Genomic DNA, 21,674 nt, shown 5'->3' with positions numbered 1-21,674 from the left:
ATATATATACTCCCTCTTCTTAAGGTATGCGATTTTTGACCGATTCCCCACGGTGGGTTAGAGCCACAAGTTTAGAATCTACATCAACATCTACATCTAGAATGCTGGCCTACTACCCTAAGATTTTTAATATTATAGCCGTAATAGGTATCAAGCATGTGTGCTTGCATCAGTTATCCAACAAATGCTAAGAAAAGGCTCTGAAAGGCCGCTCTTCTAGCTTCAGCTGTGACTGCACTGCGCCTTCCGCACAGGCCTTGTGTTTTTGCCAACACACAACCTTACACCCCTACTACGTTACAACAATAAGGTGCTCGCAGATTTTTTGCCATTAGTCCTCCAGAGTATACGTGATTTCAAGCACTGCAGGCCAACATGATATAAAGGGCATGCAGCTTGCTTCGCTGGCGACATAGGGTGAGCGTGAAAAAGCAACGTCCATTTATTTTTCGTAGACCTACTCTATGTTCTTGAATCTTGTTTAAGTGCATCCATTAGCCCAACATAAATTCATTTATTGACACATGTTCTATTTTATGTACCAACTGCTTGCGATAAACTTCTATTCCTTGCAGGCACTGAATAAAAATACACTTGGTGTAGTCTGAGTCATAAGTTTCAACAAGAATGAGCTGGAGCCTGTCTTGCTTTGCAACATTGGCCGCGTGCTGGTTTCATGCACCACGCCCGTAACCAATGCTGCTGCGGTGCCCTCTTCAATTGCGGAAGCCGAGGCTCGGGTCAACGAGCTTGTGAAGATTCTCTCCGACATTAAAAGTAAGGACTTTGCATGCTTGGCCTGGCGAAAAACCGTGCGAATATTGACATGATATCTCTACACCCATCACCACACTGTTCTTTAAGTAAACTTAGATACTCAGCAGTGTGATGACACACAAACAGAAATGGAAGCGTTCAAAGGACTTCTCGACTACAGCAAGAAAATAATTTCCAACTAATGAATGCAGCCATGGTGACAAGAAGGGGAAAGCCATTGAGTGTGAAATTTTTAAGATTCGCTTGAAGATCGATTTCGTAGTGAGCATCATTGTCATCCTTATCATCACCATTCCCATTTCGGAGTTTACGGGACAGGGGCAATACATTTTTATTAGTCCAGTATAAAAATTGATATTTCCCCTTCCTATACCCACCAACTCCCAGGTAGTGACCGGTTGTCTAACAACCAGCACACTTTGTTGATGCTACGACTATGACTATGTTTTTTATGAATTATTAGCACTTTGTAATTGGTTGCCAGCTCTCAAACACCCGCTTGAAGCACAGTTTGCACGGTGATACGATTGGTACCATCCTACGAGAGACGTGGTTTCAAGCACTGGGGCCTTTTCTAATGGAATACCTGTGTCACGCAGAATACTGAGTCTAATCAGAGCTTCAGACAAATGTTTACTGCATAGTTTTATTAGGTCATGTGTGTTTTATCGAACGCGGCACTTTTCAATACAGCGTAAAAGTGGGAACTTAAAGCCTTCGCCTCCACAGTTATTGCAGTCAGTGCTTGTAGCTCTAAAATCATTCAGCAAAACTGATGATCACCACTTATGGAGGTAATTGGTGATGTTCCTAAATATACCGAAGATGTGTCACTCAAGCTGGCTCTCATTCTGCTCGTTTCTTGTTTTGTATAATATGGTGGCACGAATTTCATGTTTAAATGTGTAAAATAACACAGTATAGCCTCATATAGCTTCTGAAATAAAAAGACTATCAAACTGGCGTCCTAATCACAGCCTTTCAGTATTAAAGGACTCTTGGCCAGTGGCGTAAGCTCTTAACTTCGATATGCATGCCTGAACTCGAAATATACATGCAGCCTGGCTGCTTGATTAAGATATATGGATTACTCCAGGTTGATGCCTAGAATTTCTGGATATGAAAACGGGAAGATGACCGATGAGACAGGGCACCAGCATTCAAATAAGGCATTTTCAGTCCGTCCAAGAAAGTTGGGTGCAGTCTACTGGCATGGTAAGCGGCACCCAACTTTCTCTATTAAGTGCAACTTGTTCATCACTTCGTCACCCATGTGTAGCTCTATCTCTTAAGAAACTCATCCAAACAGAGAAGGCATTTCTTCTTACCTTATTCTTTCTGCCTAAGCGCTTTACCCCTTATATATCAGTTTTGCTGCACTCCTATTCAGTACATCTGTTGTGTGAATCGGCGGCTTTCAGTCCTTATAATATACGCTGCCACAGGTTCTATGACGATAGACATTGCTTATTAAGTTCAAACTCCAGTCACATGTTACACAAGTATTAAAAGAGCTAATAGGCAGTTATGGAAGTGAAAGCAACGAGGATGTTATTAACTGTTTTGTAATGTAAATTTGAAGAAATAAAAGTTGAAAGAAAGATAACTTGCCGCGAGCAGAAATCGTACGCGAGACATTCAAATTACGCGTCCAATGTGCTCTAAAAGCTTAGATGCAGTGCACTCTTCGTCATGGCTACGTGCCGTGGTTATTGGTGCCATGGCTACCGACGTAGTCCCAGGTTTAAATGCAGATATATTCCCCATTAGGTGAAGTGGGGTCCGCTATGGTGGAACAGTGGTTACGCTACTTGGGTGCAGCCAAGTACAGTAACCGGGCAATGCACCGGTGGTATTTACATGGAGGCGAAATTGTAGAGATCCGTGTGCTGTGTGATGTCACCACACCTAAACAAATGTACATGGTCAAAATTTTCAGAGCATTCTACTACGTCGTCTCTGATAACCATGTGCTGTTTTTGAGACATAAAACCCCAGATATTTTCGTTAAATTGGAAAGAGAGATTACCGCCGCTGGAGCAACATTTGCAGAAAATAAGACAGGTTATGAAAAAAGATAGAGGGTCATAGGATCGGTCCCTGCCAGTGGGAATTTATCGTTTGGTACACGTTTCTGTGTCCTCATTTAGATTACGTTTACTACTAATATTATCCCGTATACTTTATTTGGCACACTTGTGTGCGAGTTGTCAAACATTTTGTCTAACAGAGAAAGATGAGCCCTTATAATCCCGCTTCGTTCCATACCTAATAAGTGTAAATTCGTGATAGGGAACCGCTACTCCAGAATTGCAAACATTTTTGTTCGGATATTACCATTAGGAGGTTTCAGAAATGCTGTGTTCAACAAAACCATTTACTTGAACAGTGAATAAGACCCCCATTGTCAAGTGCAATGTTAAAAGCTCTTTGACATGCTTGCAGAGAGCATAAGGCCACGCAACTGCGCAGACCAACTCCACGCTGGTCAAACGACGAATGGTCTCTACAATGTCTTCCTTCGTGCGGACGACATCACCGGAAAGGTGGTCTACTGTGACATGAAACAGACGGAGGAGGCTGGACGGTGTGTTCAACTTTTTGTGTGTGATTAGGGTGGGAGCTTGTGTATTTCTGTGGCGTGCTTATATGTAAGAAGTAATACTTATAACTTACATTTGCCACTCGAGGTCTTGGTGCCATGTAACACTTTTATTCTTTTTGTATTTTGTAAATTTATTTCTAAAATTCACTCAGATGTCTCCGTTTCCCTCTATCTCTGCATAGCTGGCGTTTTTTTGTAATGTTGAAATCTACTGTGCGGCACGTATGCTTACGCTTTAGCCGACTTTCTACAAGAATAAGTCATGCCTTGTTTATTGTGCCATATAACATTTAAAAACACTACATTCTAAGTTGAACTACAGCAGAGTGGCGCATGCGCATAAGAAAGCTACATCCACCATTTCTAATAAAAGGAATATGCAAGTGCATCGCCATTAGACTGGTTTCACGCTTGACGCTATGCAGTGGCTAAACGTTCAAATATAAAGCCGAGAGTAATCACCTTCCGTTATTTGTTCAACGCTGTTTTGCAGATTCCCACTTTTTTTCATAATTTTTCTTATTTCGCAAGCGTCACGCATCTCTCTAGATTGCTGATGTCATATATCTGTTAAGCGAGCGTTAAAGAACCCCAAGTGGGGAAAATTTTCGGAGCCCTCCCGTGTGGCATCTCTCATCATTATATGCTGGTTTTCGACGTTAAACCTTACATATAAATCAAGCAATAAAGTTTTTTTGCGTAGCACTTTGATCAAATTGCTCGTGTGCTTGTATGAACGCACGTGATATAGTAAAAGTGAGTGTTACCTGTACAAAATATGTTGTGCTTTTATAGTTTTCTTGTTAATGCTTCTGAAGTTGGCATAGCAACAATTTCTATTGAACTCAATCAGATACCGCTGTAGTGTTCCCATAAATATTAGATACTTCAAGCAATGCATAAAGTTAAAATACTATAATGATGATAATGTATGAAGTAGAAGAGTCGACATTGTCAAGTACTCTTATTTTTTTAATACCGCTGTGTGAATTGCAACATTGCGATACAAGACTATGTGCTATGCGCTGGCGTGTTTCTTTTCATAAAATGACCACCATAAAATGTTTCAGCGAAAAGATGAAGAAACTATGGCAAGGTACTTTCAACAGCGTAAAAAATAATTCAGATGAAATTGTCTTTGAAATATACCGAAGATGTTTCTGTTACTCCTTCATTAGTCAGGCTACTCCAGCATTTTATAGTGTGCAAGATGGAAAGTGGCAACTCGCGTATATAAGGCAACCGGTGCACAAGTACCCTTCGCCTGCCGGTGCTGCCCGTACAAAACAAAGCCGGCCATGCACTCCTGATACTGGCACTTTCACAATCTTGTTGTTGCAGCGCTTGCGCATGCGTTTGTTTACACTGTAGCGAAGCCTTCGAACAGTGGGTCGTCTTCTCCAGCGCCTTCTAGTGGGTAGCCCTCTTCGCAAGAACAAGTGCAGCTCGTGCAGAGAGTCGGTCTCCACATTGACTGTCGCTGTCGTGTATCATCGCTGTGTGTCCGCCAATAAACGTCTTAACAACACAAAAAATAGGGCACATAGATTACGCTAGTCACAGTATATTTGAAGTTTTGTTTGTGGTGAGATCGCGGGTTCAATGTGTGGCAGTGGCGGCTTCATTCGATTGGCCGTGAAACGCAATAGGCCCGGGTCTTTAGAATTAGGTGAAAGTGAAATAACGTTGGGTGACCAAAACTTTCGGAGTCTTTCACTATTGCGTCGTCACCTTGGCTAGTGATACCCGACGAATGTTACTGTTGGTTCATGCTTATTAGAAATGTTTTTCAGCTTCGTAGGTCCACAATGGCGAAAATTGTGTAAGCGACTTTTGCACATGTGAACAATTTCCTAGTTACCCTGCCGCAGTGGTCTACTGATTAAGGTACTCAGCTGCTGACCCGCAGGTCGCGGGTTCGCATTCTGTCTGTGGCGGGCACGTTTCCTAAGGAGGCGGAAATGTTGTAGGGCCGTGTGCTCAGATTAGGGTGCACGTTAAAGAACCCCAGGTGGTCTAAATTTCCGCAGCCCTTCACTACGGCGTCTCGCATAATTATATTGTGGTTTTGGGACGTTAAACCCCACATATCAATCAACCATTTTCTAGTTAAGACTGACGAAGTGTGGTTCAGCCATCATGACAAGCGCTTCATTATGCTCTATGGCCCTCAGTTCTGAACGAAATCTTCAACTTTACCTTTTCTAATAAGCAGGTGATACAGCGGCGGGGACAGTTCGGAAACGGTGCCTACTACTTTTACCGGAACTGGACGGAATACGCAGAGGGCTTTGGTGATCCTTCTAAAGAATACTGGATTGGTAAGTATGCATATGATTGGGTAGTGCACCGCTTTATTATTTTAGTTGTCGGCACGAGGCTATTTTATAAAATATTGCTCACAGGCAATAACGAAAGGGGGATTTTATAGTGCAAAAAATATCAACCTGAAATCACACACATAGGAAACTATCTGGTGACCAGACGACGAGCCGGGGACTGCAAACCTGTACTTCATAATATTTTCGGAGTATTTAATATTAATATATTGCAAAACATGCGGCACCCAATTACATAGAGCACCCAAGGGGTAACCACTCTCTTTGCAAACGTGTTTGCGAGCACCTGGAATTGTACCCAAATTGCATGGAACCACAACTTATACATTTTGTTCACTTGCGCAAACAAGGAGAATTACAGTATGACCATCAGAAATAATACCTTCAAAAATATTGTGTTCCAAGCACCGCACATCCACAGCAAACCTTCAGTCATTCTTGCATGACGCACCAATGGTTTTTTGCAAGCTAAACAACAGCAAAACAGAGGTGGTCTCAATTATTACTTATTCACTAAATAATTTATATGCTAAATGCAGAAATTCTGAAAAAATAGACAAGGCATTTAAAAGAGTTGAACAGAAAATATGTTCTCTCGTTGAAATTTGATTACGTGCAACGCTGTGTGCTATAAACCATTTTAACCAGTTTCTTCAACTACTACAAAATCGTTTAGTTTGCTTACACCGTGCTCTGTTGTTCTATTTATCATAATGTCAGAAAATCTACTACAATGAGTACGTATTCATATAAAATGTGTGCAGGACATGACACATACATAAGTTAATACGCAGTGATGTTGGAACTGCGGCTATAACCATAGAAGAACTAGCCACTGTTTGATCTGATTACTGGTGCTAAATGATTTAAAACAATGTTGTGAACTGTTCAAGGAATAGAACAACTTCATGAATCATGTGACTAAACTGCTTTTGAAGCGTGCTAATGTATACAAACTAGGCCTGGTGAAATACATTATGTTCAGGCGGCTATGTTAATTGTGAGCCAATGATAACTGCAGTTAAAACTTGCCATTATTTCCACGAGGTGGTTTAAATGTTTTGTCAAAATAAATATATCTTTTGGCAACATTCATGAAGAAGTATTTGGTTAACGGAGTATTTGAGCGAGTTGGTTAATGCACTTTCTCTGTCATTTACCCTCGGCAGCTTTCTAGTTTTGCGTGCTGTCTATTTTTCTGAGCACATATTAAGTAAAATTATGTTTCGTACGCTTAGACTTCTATATTTCTTTGTATTTATGCTTTGCCAAACAATACTTTTGTATTACGTACGTACGTTATCTTTGATTCTGGAAAATCTAGCGAAGATTTTAGTATTAGAGAACTGAAAATGCTTCAATCAGAATTGCGTTTTTTGTTCTTGTAAAAGCTGGTGAAAATTGTGCTCCAGACGACGTAGCTGACTTTAGTCTGGTACAAATGTACACCAATGTTCAAGTAATGAACCATGCACCACCAAGCCTCAGGCAATTTGAACATTTCTATATAAATTTTGTTGCACACTTGGCTTTCATCTTTCAGACACTTGTTGACACTTAGCACGCTTTCTCATATATCACGGTCAACAGGTAATAAAGCGTTACATGCCCTGACTGAGGAGGGCGAAGGCATGGAACTGAATATCCTGCTCAGGAACAACACAGGCGACAGCGTTGCCATTGAATACGACAGCTTTCAGGTAGCCTCGGAGGAGGAACACTTCAAGCTGCAGTTGGGAGACCTCCTCGGTCCTGCTGGTAAGTATAAAGCCATTAGCAGCATTTGGAAAAATATCCTTAGCCCGAGTTGAAAAAACACATAGGGGAACTTCAAATTTGTCACAAGTGCTGCAATAAATAAAGCATGCTATAATTGGTTAGACATTAATGAGTTCACAAACAAAATTTGTGAATACCCCATCAACAAACACATGAATAAGCATTTATTATGGGTATATAAACCTCGTATACTTTGTGAAGTATCGCGTAGACCATATACGCATCACGAGAAAATTTTGATACTCCATATATCAAGCCCTTGATGAGTAGCAGACATTCAGAGAGCACTCATGCTACGCCCCAAGCATCACAAAAAAAAAGATGCCTGAGGCAAACAAGGCAGAAACTGAGCTGGCCATATAGGTTACCATGCTAAAGGATATGTTGAACAAGTATCCTGGTGAACAAATGAGCGATAACCAAAAAGACTTATTGGCCCCTACACTCAAACCATTGTTCTAGCTGCAAGCGGAAAGTACTGGAACAAACAAACAAGCACATGATTAGCTAACTTTGCTAATGCCACCGCACTTGCGCTTCAAGCAAAACAAGAAACTCAAGGCTGCGCGAAAGGGGCAGCACAATCGCAGTGAAAGCTAGAATCGCTGCCTTTCAGAGGCTCTTCTAAACACTCATTGGGTAGCTGCTGCAAGCGCACTTGCTTGATACCCACTACGGCATTAATAATAAAAGTCTTGGGGTAGTATGCTGGCATTTGATATATGCTATTTTAGATGCGGAAGCATCTTATACTCGCGCCTTTGTAGTGCGCCGTCCGCGCCGTCCGCACCGCCTTAGTTGAGCTAATTCATTACGTCTGATACAATAATCACTCGTTCTCTGCTACTTGCAATATTCACGCGTTCATTAAGTATAAGGTTATTTGTTGCACTTCAAAAGCATACATGTGTCCGAGTTAAAACGGTCAAAGTTTCACATTAAATGCACCAGAAGGTAAAGTATTGTACGGAAACCAGTAACACAAACATGAGCTTGTACGGTAAAGTTAGCTATTAAAACCTACGCGAGCGTCGGTGCCACACTGAACCATGCCTGTGTATTCAGGCATGTGTCTAACTCTGTTACCAGCCGCTAAACTGTTTTAGCGGGACGGCTCAGTGCTCTCCCATAGTTGAGTACGAAGTACTCAAAATCGTTCAACATATTAGATGCGGAAGCATCTTATACTCGCGCCTTGTAGTGCGCCGTCCGCGCCGGTCCGCACCGCTTCTCGAACATTCGACAGCTGACGCGCGCGCATGCGCCGTCGCGCCGTCGCCCACCATCTGTGCCGCGCGCGCTTCTCCTTCGAGAACATTCGACAGCTGACAGCGCATGCACCGTCACGCTGTATATATACTCAAGGTCGGCGCTCGCTCGCCCAGTTGCCGCTCGTCCGTTGGTTCGTCGCAATAAATAAAACACCGCCCTTTCGCATTCGTGCCGTACGTGTTCACTCATTTAACACCCCATTTCACAACCATGTTAACCAATTTAGCCATCGACCCAAGTAAGTCGCAATTTAACACCCGTTAACCAATTACATGCTTCCGCATCCTCCTCAGTGTTCCCCCGAGGGAAGCTGCGGGCAATTTTTTTGTCATTTTTTAGAAGAGTGGTGTTCATTTAACACTTGCAAGGAATTTTGTTCCAATTTTTCATGCACTGGCTGACGGCTATGAGAAAATGGGCCTGAAGTGGGTATGCGCCACTGTTCTTAGTAGAACAAGAACAAGCTTTTGTAAAGGGTTGGAGAATAGGACGACCCACTTGTTACGCTATTCGCATTGTGGGATGACTGGTTTTTCTTTTACTCTTTTAAAACGCTTTGTAAGTTGTATAACGCGATTGTTTTCCCGACATCAAGCCTGCCTAAGGGAACTTTGCCAACAATTCCCACGCACCGGCATAGCTCAGGGGTAGAACACTGGGCGGGCACACAGCTTACCCGGGCTGAAAACACAGTGTTTCCTTGGTTCTAATTTTTTTTTCTTATTTCATGCGACAGTGCTCACGGACACAGGCAGTGGCGGCGGCGGACAACTACAGATATGCGCGGGACCCTAGTTGTGATCTCATATCAGCTTCCGCTGCAAAGATGGCAGATAACGGCATGATAATGATTATTTCATTTTAGTTAAGTTAAGTTTCATATTGCTGTGCTAGTATGGTCCTGCAGTAAAGCGGGAAATGAAGAGTATTGTTGTCTATCTCACTCTGATAGCCCCTTTCGTAACGTGTGTTTTTTGTTGTTTCGTAGCGCTATTTGGCCGCAGTTGTTTTTTCGTAGTAACGGTCCACCGTTGGCTTAGGCACCTGCCTTTTGGGTTATATTACTCTTTTTTTTCAAACCAAACGTCATTACGCAAAGCAGAAATGGTGCATATAGTTACCAGTTTTGTAGCAGCCGCAACTACTATTTTGTTAATGTGCTTAAGTCATTACCTATGAATAATAAGTCCGACCTATGAATATAAATTTCCTAGTAGTCTTGTAAAAAATAAAATGAGACATACGTAGGTATGTAACATGACATGCTCTCTCTCCTAATGTTTAGGTGAGTATTTGTCAAATTGAAAGCGTGTTTCGTACTAGTTAACTAAATCTCGTAAAAAAATTGTAGTGCCTACTACAGTATACTGGCAACAGTATGAACTAGGTTTGCTTTGCGTTACAACACGTCTCTCTTTTGTAACGTAGTGTTATATTTTGGATATCCTGTGTATTTATACTAGTGCAATATCGCCCCCATCGCTCCTCCGCGGTGGTATAGAGGCTAAGGTATTCGGCTGCTGACCCGCAGGTTGCGGGATCAAGTCCACGCTGCGGCGGCTGCATTTCCGATAGCGGCGAAAATGCTGTGGGCCAGTGTGCTCAGATTCAGGTGCACGTTAAAGAACCTCAGGTGGTCAATAGAGAGTTTTAGTACTGCGGAATGGTGCTACGTACGCATAACGCAAGCGCCTTGCGTTACGTGGCGTCGTTTACCACTAATCGGCTTTTAGTACGCCGTATTACCCGCGTACGTAACGAGCGTGAAGCATGTTGCGCCTTCTGGTAGGTCAAAATAGAAGCACGTGTTGTTGACAGCCAATGTGAGCCAATGCAAGTGTTATAGCCAGATTATGGCCATGTTTTAAGCCACAGAGCCGGTCGGTGCTTGCCTTCGATGCCACCATTTTGCAAGACCAAGTCTCGCGCTGTCGTGAACTTGTTCGAGAGCGGAGCGATCACCTCATACGTACGCACGCACGCATCTCATGCGTGCGTACGTAGCGGCTGCGTACGTAATGCGATACGTGCGCGCCCCGTTCTGCGCACTACGCAGAACGTGGCGTCCTTAAGTATGCAACGCCGCCACGTATGCAGCGTACGCAGTACTAAAACTCTCTAATATTTCTGAAGTCCTCCACTATGGTGTCACGGGTCCCATTAATTTGGGAGGCCATCGCCGGGCTAATTCCAAGGGCCGAAGTATCGGCCCCCCGAACCGCACCACGAAAGCGTGGACAATTCAAAAGTGGTCCTTTTTGGCGCGCCAGAGGACGCCGGCTGTGGCCCAAAAACAAGTCAGAGCCGAGAGTTTATAAACAAAACAAAATTATATTCTCATTATTGGCAGATAAAAACGATACACAAATATGCACACTCGACAATAGTTGAATGCAATATGTCACCAATGAAACAATGTATTACACAGTAAAATCAGCCACACTCGAAACAACGGACACATACAACAATACGCACTACAATGCTGTCACATGCATCGAACAAACAAGACACTTGAAGACTAAAGAGTTCAAGAACTTATTGAGTCCAAAGTCCTTGGAACAAAAGACTGAATTATACTCTTCCGAGAATCACTCACTCAAAGTCCAGCGTTGTTGTCGTTCTGCTGCCCCCGAAGTTTCTCTTCCAGGAAGCCTCGCGTCCTCAATTGGCCGCTCTCCAGGCTCCAAACTTCTTCGCCGGAAACACGTTGGCTTCACACACGCAGCTGTTGCCATGCGTCTTCGCTCGATAGCGGTAGACACACACTCTTGCCTGTAGCTCGAGCCTTCACCCCTCAGGTGGAAATCCTCTTCTTCTCCCCCTTTGTCACGGAAGACAAAAGGCTTCGCCCACAAGGCGGAACACCCTACGCACTCTAACGCATACTTTCTTCTTCTCCTGCTTTGTCACTAAGGACAAAACCTTCACCGACTGACGTGGTGGGATACCCAACACACTCCAGCGCTAACTTCCTTCTTCTTCTGATCTCCCATCTCTGCTGCTCGGTTAAATACCTTGCGCGCGAGATTCCAGAAAGTTCTCATCATTTCGTCGGCGCGATACGCAGCGAAGGCTGGGGGAAAGGGCGAGACGGTACGAGGGCCGTCCGCGACGGACGACACAACCCTGCATCACCACGCCCCTTTCCATCTAGAACGTTCCAGGGCTTGCTCGGGCGCTGATGAGAGGAGGTTCGTCGGCGAACACACGCTTCCGAGGGGAGAGGGGGCGCGCGCATGGGGAGTCTTTGGACGCTTGTTTTCTTTTTTTATCGTTGACCTCGAGGCATCCTTCCGGCGTTTCGTCGCGAGAATTTGGCGGCGCGCCCTTTTTGGGCGCTCGTTTTGTGACATACGGCATCTCTCATATACATATTGTTGTTTCGGGACGTTCTACCCTACATACCAATCAAATGACTCTATCATCCCCCATTTCTTACCAAGAACTCGTGTCTGACATAAAGACTGATCACTCCAAAGTGAGTAAAACTAATTGTTGCTTTCGACTATTCTTGCTGTGGTATGAAGATTTTAACTGGCATTTATGTGCTGACTAAGAGGCGCCAGTGCAAATGTATCGTGTTATCGCTCGACACTTTTGTGGGCAGCATCTGTGGGGACACACTGCGAACAAACTGGCCCAGCCAGCGTGACTCGGCCGCATGCTGAATTGCGCCTTCAATAAGGCACAGCGCCGCCGCAGCGCCACCGAAAGCTAACATCATCACCGGTGGCTATAAACTCAAGCTTCTAAGCTCAAAATATAGACGTTCTCGAACTGTTTGAGCGCAGAATCGGCATGTTTGCCGCCCTGCTGCTTCAAGGCTAATAAAGAAATGTTATGATTCAAGTAGGCAACGGTTCCTCTATCGACTCGGCATCCCACATCTGGTGACCTGGAAACTGAACTAACCGCACAACTAAGGCGAACTCGGAAGCCCTCTCCGATCTGCTCGAGCAAGTGCAATAGTTCCACAGCAACTTCAGGCCAAACAACAGGTGCTTCAGCAGCAGCGCGTCACCTCTGAACCACATTCATCCGATAATTCCGCGGCACCCGACTCGGGTCACACCCTCCAAAGCTAAGTTCTGATGGTCGCTGTCAGCACAGGCACTGCTGCTACCACGACCGTTGTTGACCTGGACGTCTGCTATGTCATTGTCAGGCTGCCACTATTCTCGACGCAATTTCACCGAAGTATGGTTTACCTAAGTTGAGGCCGAGTTCTCTTTGGTAGGCATAACACACAACCGGACCCACTATGATAACGTCGTCGCCAACCACGACGCCCGCTCCGCTAATGAAGTCCTGAATATTGTAATCAACCCACCATCGGCCAATCTTTACTAAAGTCTGGAGACTGACCTCATGCGTCGCCTGTGAACATCAGATGGACAGAATGTGTGAAAACTTATGACTGCAGAGCTTCCCGAGCACAAAACGGCACACCTCCTTCTTCCCATGTGCGCTCTCACGCACACATCGGAAGTCTAGGATTATTTCCTGTGAGCTTTCTGGCTTCAACAACTTCCAAGGCATGCCCAGGCAATTATGCAGACTCAACCTCCGCTACCTTTCAATGAACTTGCCGTGACCGCTGATCTCATCACCGAAGTATTTCGGCCACAGTCGTCACCCACTATCCAGGCTGTCGCTATCATTCCCGCGAACACCACGGAGTTCGTGCGCCGTATCAACAATATCGACCCACAATTGAGCTGCATTCAGCAACGCGTCGGTGAGCGACTTTCAACGTGCGTACGATATCACTCGCAAATAGGTGACCGTAACACCACCTCGTCACAGCAGCCGGCTGAGCACGGCGGGCGCTAATGTATACCATATGCACTTCGGTGACAGTGCCGGCGATGTTGACCACCCCTGCTACGCCAACGAGAAACACCAATGGCCACTGGTAGAGAGGACTGCAGTCTGCCAACATGGAGGCCATTGCATCTTTGTCAGACTAAATTACGAAGCAGCATGACCTGGTCGACAGCGCTTCCAACATTTGCTGTTACCGACGATCCTACCTTCAAGGTGCTCGCCCACCAACATATTTTGAACTGAGCGTGGCAAACGAGCTCACTATCAAGACTTAGGGCTCACTGCGTCTGAACATCTAGTTCAAAAACCTACGTCATGACCTTCATTGGAATTCCGGCATCGCTGATGTCACCGGAACAATCACCAGCTCGGACTTTCTGGCTCACTAAAACCTTCTCCCGAAAGGACGACATAACCGTCTCATTGAAGCCACCACGGGATATTCCACACCAAGCCAGCGAATGGCCGCTCACCAGCCTAGCATCGAGGTACTCAGTGTTGACAATCACTCACCGCACTATGCCATCCTCGCCGCAGGGGCGCCACTGCCACGCAAAGGCAGCACACCACTGACCGTGCAGTACTTCCGGACCCCTTTACGCCCCCCCCCCCCCGACTTCTGCCATTTCCGTAGCCTCGCCCCAACCGTATGCGCATAAAGAACACATAGTTCGAGTGAATGCTCCACGAAGGAATTGCCTGCCGCTCTGACAGCCATGAGGCTTGCCCTTCTACCTTGTCGCAAAGAATACCGAAGGGTGGCAGCCTTCGGTCTTGTACAAACAAGCCTTCGCCGATCACATTCATGGCTGTCATGTGCTCTCCATGCTCGACTTGGTGAAGGCCTACACAAAGATACCCCCAGTTCACCACTGATATCCAACATGTCAGCGGGAAAGACAACGTGGTTGCCTACGTGCTTTCACGTGTAGCAGACATCGTTCCGGTGCTGATAATAGCAGAGGTCCTCGCCAAGGACCACGGACGCCAAACCGTGGTAACTTCTCGAGGGCACGTCCTTACTGCAACAAGCCCCCATTTCAGGGTCGACAACCACAATTCGTTGCAACATGTCGACAGGACGAAGCAGGCCCTATGTACCCTCCTATAGCCGTGGTTTAGCAGCAAGCGTTGTTTGACAGTAATTTGTTGCGATAAAAAATAAGCGGCAAATTTGATATTTGTAATAGCGAAGCTATAGCGAGAACGTCAACTGTCCCCTTTTATAAGAAGGTGCGTTTATTAAAGCGATTGCGCTAGAGAGCTCGTTATGCAGAAATTTCGGCGTCAGCGTCAGTAGCAGAATCGTAGGTTGGGAGTAAAATTTAGAACAATGAAAATAAATTGCATAAATTATAACAATGCCAGTAGCAGACTGGAGATTAAACCAGTGTGATTTGGGTACAAGTAATGAGCGAACCTTCGTTGTTTGTGAGGCAAGCGGTAGTTTTACAACACGGCCATGCCTGTGCTTCTGAAAACAGTGAAAAGAGCTTACTCTGCTTGGAAATGCAGTGAAGGTAGCTTTCATGCTTCACAAACACACGCATCATGTATACACGCTTCACAATGCAACATTAAATATTGCAGAAATATTGCGTGGTACAAGCGTCCATTGCCAACGGGCGTCAGAAAATGTGGTTGTAGTGAATGCCGGTGACCACGATTATTTTTTGTGTGCGCACAACAATTCAGATGCCGAAGCGCACGGCGCGTACGCGGTCAACCTAACTCATGTTATCTCCGGCGTGCCGCGGGAGATGCGCGGCAACGCCTCTTCTTGTGCTATCTCGTTTTCGAGGCCCGTATTTCGTGATAAATAAAGCAGTCTTCTCTCAAGCTTCAAGAAATGTAGGTTTGTTCTTTTCGCTCCTACATGGGGGAAAGCACACTACATGCTTATTATAATGGCTCCGTGGTTGAAAGCCGGTACCCCACCACAAAAGTCACACGCGCTACTGTGCCTATTCCCTTAAAGCCACGTAGTGAGTGCACAGCATATTCGAAAAAAGGTTTCATGCACATAGTTAACCAAGTGTTAGAATTACACACTAGCAACAGGTTGTCGCTATTACGTTCAAGTACTAAAGGCGAAGCTTTGGGGTCCCGTAATTTTTGTGGTATACTTTCACCTTGCACAGAAATGTGCTCGTTATGGTGTTCGACTACTAAACGCAGGTAACTGGGTTGAGTCCCGCCCACTTCAGCTGGATTGGGGACGCAGACAAAATACTTCGAGGCTAGTTCTCTAAGGTTTAGACGCACCTAAACATCCTGAGGTGGTCAAACTTTACGGAGCTCGTCACTTAGACGTCCATCATAATCATATTGCGGTTCTGAGACGCTAACCTAAACAATTACTACGGCGTTTTTTTTTTGCTCTCTCGTAAACGACACCAGTTGTTTATTTTTATGTACTTCGCATTTAGAAATCTACACCAAAAGGTAAATACCTAATCACGCGCATCCTATTTTTCAATGTTTTTTTTTGTCCCATGGAAAGGGTAATCGCATACAAATGAAATCCAGTGTCTACCATGCTCTGCTTTATTTGAAGGTCTGCCCGTTGAAGACATATTTTTGAGCCAGTAAAAAACATGTTATATTAGGTAATCTCTTTTTCGAGTACGAAATAAACAGAAGGTGAGTGAGCTGACACAACATTAAAGATACAGCAGCGTCGTTCGCATCGTTACGAGAAAGGCGAAAAACCTAAATCCCACAATTTATTTAATGATCGATATGACGGTTTTAACGTGCCAAAACTATCTTATGAGTCTGAGCGCCGCAGTAGTGAAAATTTGAGAAAATTCGGAGCACCTGGTGTTTTCTGCACCCAAATCTCAGCACGCGGGCCTACAGCATTCCCGCATCCATCGAAAATTCAGCCACCACAGCGGTGACTTTATCCCGTCCAAGGCCTGCGGGTCAGCAGCCGAGTACCTTAGCCACTAAACCACCGTGGCGGGGCTAACATACCGCAAGCATACCTCAAGATAGTGGTACTTATTTCTTCCAACGAATATTGTTAAGACAGATAATCATCGACTTTGCCTCTGTCTTGAAGTGGAGATGACAGTTTACAACAACTATAAAACTAAATGCGCAGGCTGGGACGCTCTCAGGGACGGTCACAACTGCGCCTTCACAACTTTCGACCAGGACCACGACAACGCGCCGGACAACTGCGCCATAACATTCCGCGGTGCCTGGTGGTACAACAGGTGCCACGCGGCCAACCTCAATGGCCTGAACATGAACGGCTGGCACGAGAGCTTCGCCGATGGCATCGAGTGGAGTCTACGAGGCACGCCCGGTCACCTGTACCACTACTCGTACCCCAGTGTTACAATGATGATACGCCCCTCCGGAACGCAAATTCAGTGGCGTAGTAGGCCTAACTCGGTGGGGAGAGAAAAGGAAGGTGCTTTAACGGAACTGTTATAATAAAATGGAAATTCGCACTAAGAGGGGTTGATTATTGACAATGCCGTTCTGCCAACATGTCATGAACTTAGGCATTGGTCTGAATTCATACTTCAAATCAGCATGCCTGATCTTACTGTGCACAGAATTGACCATGATACAAAGTGAGAACGCTAGACCGCATGAACACACCGCAGAGTTCCGCGCAGATGGCTGCACAACATACTACGTGCACCGTTTCGCTTACGCAGCAAAATTTACCTAAATAGAGCGAATTCAGAAAAGCGTAATCCCCGCTTGTCCAAGAAGATCTATAAGGACAACCAATTTGTATTTATGTGTTAAAGGGCAAAGCAAACCCCAATATTGGCAGGCATTTCGTAAGATTCCACTTCTAGAGATCGATTTACGCAGTGCGGGAGCCCGAACCAGAGAAACGTGTCTAAGCCAGACGTGCAAGCACTGCACTCATCAAAGTAGTTGAACGCTAATAGAAATGAACAAAAAGACTTCCTTTTTTGCTTAAATGCTCTTAATTACCATAAAGGCTACGTTATTGTTGTCACGGCATAAGTTACACAAACAATGAAATTTTTGCGAAAATCTCTCACCCCATCTCGATAGCGCTTCTAGTTCCAAGTCAATGGCACCTCAGATTCATATGAGCCGTATATAACGGTGTCCGAATAGAGCCAGCCAAATTTTTGTTACTGCTAAATTTCGTCGACCCCGAAGAAGACGCACGTTGTGAGACCACTCAGTGGCATGGCCGAACAAGTTTTATAGAAACTGCTGCTTCCAAGATTCAATTATTAAAACAAAAAGATAGATTTGACCAGTTCATCTCAATCAATTAGTTCAAAGACTGTTAAAATTGATACTTGGATCAGCCATGTACATTCCCCAGTGTTACTATTACCAACTAAATGAATCAAATTGGCGTGCTGTCCAGGTGCCCTGTTTTAGAACTCTGATTGTGTTCTTGTGACAAAACTTCCGGATACAAAAACGTGTTTTTTTTCAGTGAAAAAAAAAACTTCAAGTTGAAAATTAGAGCTTTCTGTTATTCGTTATTCATGCACCATTGTGCACGATGTGCGACACAAAAAATTATGCATCAAGCTTGTGTGTAGAATCCTGCAGTTGAACTACTTAACTTATGGTGCTCGAAGACAAGCAGTCGCAGTTTTCTGGCATAAAAGAAATAACAGGGCAGTGTAGAAAGAGATAAAGCGAATGTACTAGAAGTCCAAAAGGTCGGCTTGATCTTGTGCGCTATCGTGTAGAATGAAAGGTATGCAAACCAGCATAGTATGACGACCATGCTACCATACATGGGGCAGTTTCATATAGCAGTTGTGACTCAGAAGAATAAAGAAGTATAAGAAAAAAGAGGGACGTGCCAGTGTACAAACATTGCCGCAGTTTAGAGTCACTATGTCACCATTTGTATATAGGGTGTTTCAAGAAATGTGTACAATATCATTGAAAAATCGCACAGTAAAGGCGATTTCATGCTACCTGCAGAGTTCTCTTTACTGTGGTATAAATCTCCTTTAAATGCGTGCAAATAATAATTACGGCAGTAACTATATATGTTAACACAATTAACCTATTAACCAGCGTAAGTAAGCGGTCGAGGCAAAAGAACGATCTCAAGTTTTTACGATAGTCCACAGCCACTTCAAAATTCCTGAAAGGCGGCCACTGATAAACACCGCGGGACTATCAAATCAGCCTAATTTAGTAGTAGGCAAAACCATATCCAACGCACCAAACAGGGCATGGTATTTACCATTCACTTCGAAAACAGCCTCAATGACGAGAATTTTAGCCACCTATAGTCATTTTTAGCCATACCTGGCGAAACAGATTATCCTCCTTTTTGGGTGCGCCCATTTTGAAATTCAGAAATTTTTTGCATGGTGGTGCCAAATGTTCTCAGTATTTGTTGTATGAGTGACAAATGCGGTGGCGTTTTTTATAACACCAAAAAGCAGAGTTCAGAATGGAGCACAATCAAAGCAGACTGGCCTCAAGAATTCTCGGCTACGTCGAAAAGGCGGCCACCGCGTTTAGCACACGATCCCATGACGCAGTGGCATAGCCAGGCGGTGGCACACCGAAACCATGACCCAGCCCCCCAATCGTCGATCACATATAGCTGCCACCCCCCCACCCCCACCCACCCTTGATTTTTTCCTGTGCCGGTACTTGCAGGTCAGCAGTCGACTACCGCAGCCACTACATGACCACGGTGGGTAGCACGAAGAAATATGAGCACAGAAAGGCACTAATCCGCTATGAAACTTTATTGCAATCAGCTATGTATGGTGCGACAATATCACGGTGTCGCTAAAGGAGTGTACGCATTGCATTCCTGAGATGGGGCTGAGAGAGAGAATGACTTCATGTCAAACTATGAATGTTCTTGTTCCCCATGACAAACGTTAACGTAACTTCCGCCCTGATCTATATGTATTCATGCTTGAAAATTATTTCCTTTTTATTTGTATAGTAAAAAGTATGGTTAATTGCATAGTTCCCTTTTCATTGTCTATGCTTTGCCTAGGGGTGCATATCTGCACTTTTGTGTAGGTCAACTCATGCCTATGTGGAAACGAAAAGGCGACGTCAAGACCGAATCGTTAAGCCACGTTCGGCAAATCATGTATGAGTGTGTACTTTTCTCTCCCTGCCCATTTGTCATCCCCCTTCCGCCGGTGAGGGATTTCACAGTGAAAGCTGTTATGAGATCACAACTCGGGTCATGCACAATTGTCCACCGCTGCCGCTAATGTCCGTAACCACATCGCGCGAAATTAGAATAAAGACCTAGAACAAATGGCACAGTGGGGCTCGAACCGGTTGCCAGCCCAGTATTCTACCACTGAGTTACGCCAGTGGTTGTAACTTGTCAAACTTGCCTTAGGCAGGCTTGATGTCGTGAAAGCAATCGCGTTAATACGACCTATAAAGCGTTTCAAAACAGCAACAGAACAACCGGTCATCGCACAACGCGAATAGCGTAACCATTGGGCCGTCCATTGTTCCAAGTCATTACGAGAACCTGTCCTTGTTCCTCCATTAACTGTGGTGCCTACCCACTTCAGCCATAATTCCTCATCGTCTTTAGCCACTGCATAAGCAATCGGCACAAAATTCTTTGCAAGCGTTTAGCGGATACCGCGCTTCTTAGAAGAATGACGGAAAGTAGCAAAGCGAATGCCGGCCTACTACGCAAATAAATTTGTTATAATAACCTAGTGGGTATCAAGCAAGTGTGCTTGCAATAGTTACCCAATGACTGTTTCGAAAAGAATATCCCGCAAGAGCAATCATTGAAATACCTCGAAGTCATTTATAAAGAACAACTGTACTGACAAGCTCATATTAAATATATCACAAGAAAAGGAGCATGGGTAATGGGTGTATTGCGAAAGCTGAGCAGCCGCAGATCGGGTATGAGAAGAAAAGCACTTTTCATGGTCTACAAATTGTACGTACGGCCGGTATTGGAATCCTGCTGTGTTCTTTTTTCCGGTGCATCAGCATACCAGCTTCGGCCACTGGTCCTAGTAGAGAGAGAGGCTTTACGGCTGTACTTAGGTCTTCCAAAATATATGGCGAATGCAGTATTATACCTAGAAGCGAGAACACCCCAGCTGGTAAACCGATTTAACCTACTTACGGTACCGACTTTCTTACGGTTGTACGAAATACTGTCTAACCATACTGAAATATTTGTCATCTCCAATACAGATATATTTTTCTCAGAGCACTGACCTAAATTCCGCAAGCCACAAATCATAGTTGCACAAACATCACTCGATTTCCGGAATGTATTAATTCATGATGTGCGTCCTTTGACCATAGAAACTAAATTCACAGACATTGTCTACCACGATATTTTTGCGAAACACGCGAAATTATTTACCTCACGGGATTTTATATGAACAATTACAAGAGCATCTAAATAACCTGTCAACGAATGTGGTTATTGCAACAGATGCATCGCAAACTGAGGAAAAAGCTGGCATAGGAATAATCTGCCCTCAACTTGACTGGTCTTTTTAGTTACGACGTCGGGATTTCATCTCAGTTTTTATAGCATAATTTAAGGCCATATTATTACTTCTCCGAAAGTTACCCAGTTTAAATACAGTAGTAGAAAACATCGCAGACTCATTATCTGTGTGTTCTTTTCTCTCTGCATGTGGTGAAACGCCTCTTTTAAAGCTTTTCTGTATAATACTTCTCGCGAACCTACAATGTCTCCACTTAATTTGGGTACTAGGACCCAAGAGTTTGCTTTTAAACGAAAGCGCTGATTCTTTAGCAAAGGTGGCGCTTTTGATGCCACTGACTCCGGTTTTCCCACTGACAACATACACTATACTTGTACGATTCCGCACCTTAACTTTCAAATGATGCTTATCAGACACTGTTTTGACAGCTTCTCCAGAATATAATCGCCTATTATTTTCTGAAACACTGAGTTATCGCGGTCGAGAATAATAAAAGTGGCCATAATGAAACTTCGCTGCTGGGTTACCTCCCTCAAACATTACATGCATAGAGCAAATCGAGCGTTGTGGCCTCTGTGTATCTTCTTAAGGAGGAGGATACAATCAGTCATTACTTTCTAT

General features: G+C 44.4%; 1 pseudogene; it reads left to right on the top strand.

Annotated features, from left to right (window-relative positions):
• The first annotated feature begins 608 nt into the window (after positions 1–608).
• LOC142795290 (techylectin-5A-like) lies at positions 609–17,067 on the top strand (annotated as a pseudogene).
• The last annotated feature ends 4,607 nt before the right edge of the window (positions 17,068–21,674 follow it).

This window comes from Rhipicephalus microplus, unplaced genomic scaffold (genome assembly GCF_043290135.1).
Source record: "Rhipicephalus microplus isolate Deutch F79 unplaced genomic scaffold, USDA_Rmic scaffold_604, whole genome shotgun sequence".
NCBI classification, from domain to species: Eukaryota; Metazoa; Arthropoda; class Arachnida; order Ixodida; family Ixodidae; genus Rhipicephalus; species Rhipicephalus microplus.
Note: the sequence above shows the minus strand (reverse complement) of the source record. Positions and strands in the feature narration are given on the sequence as shown.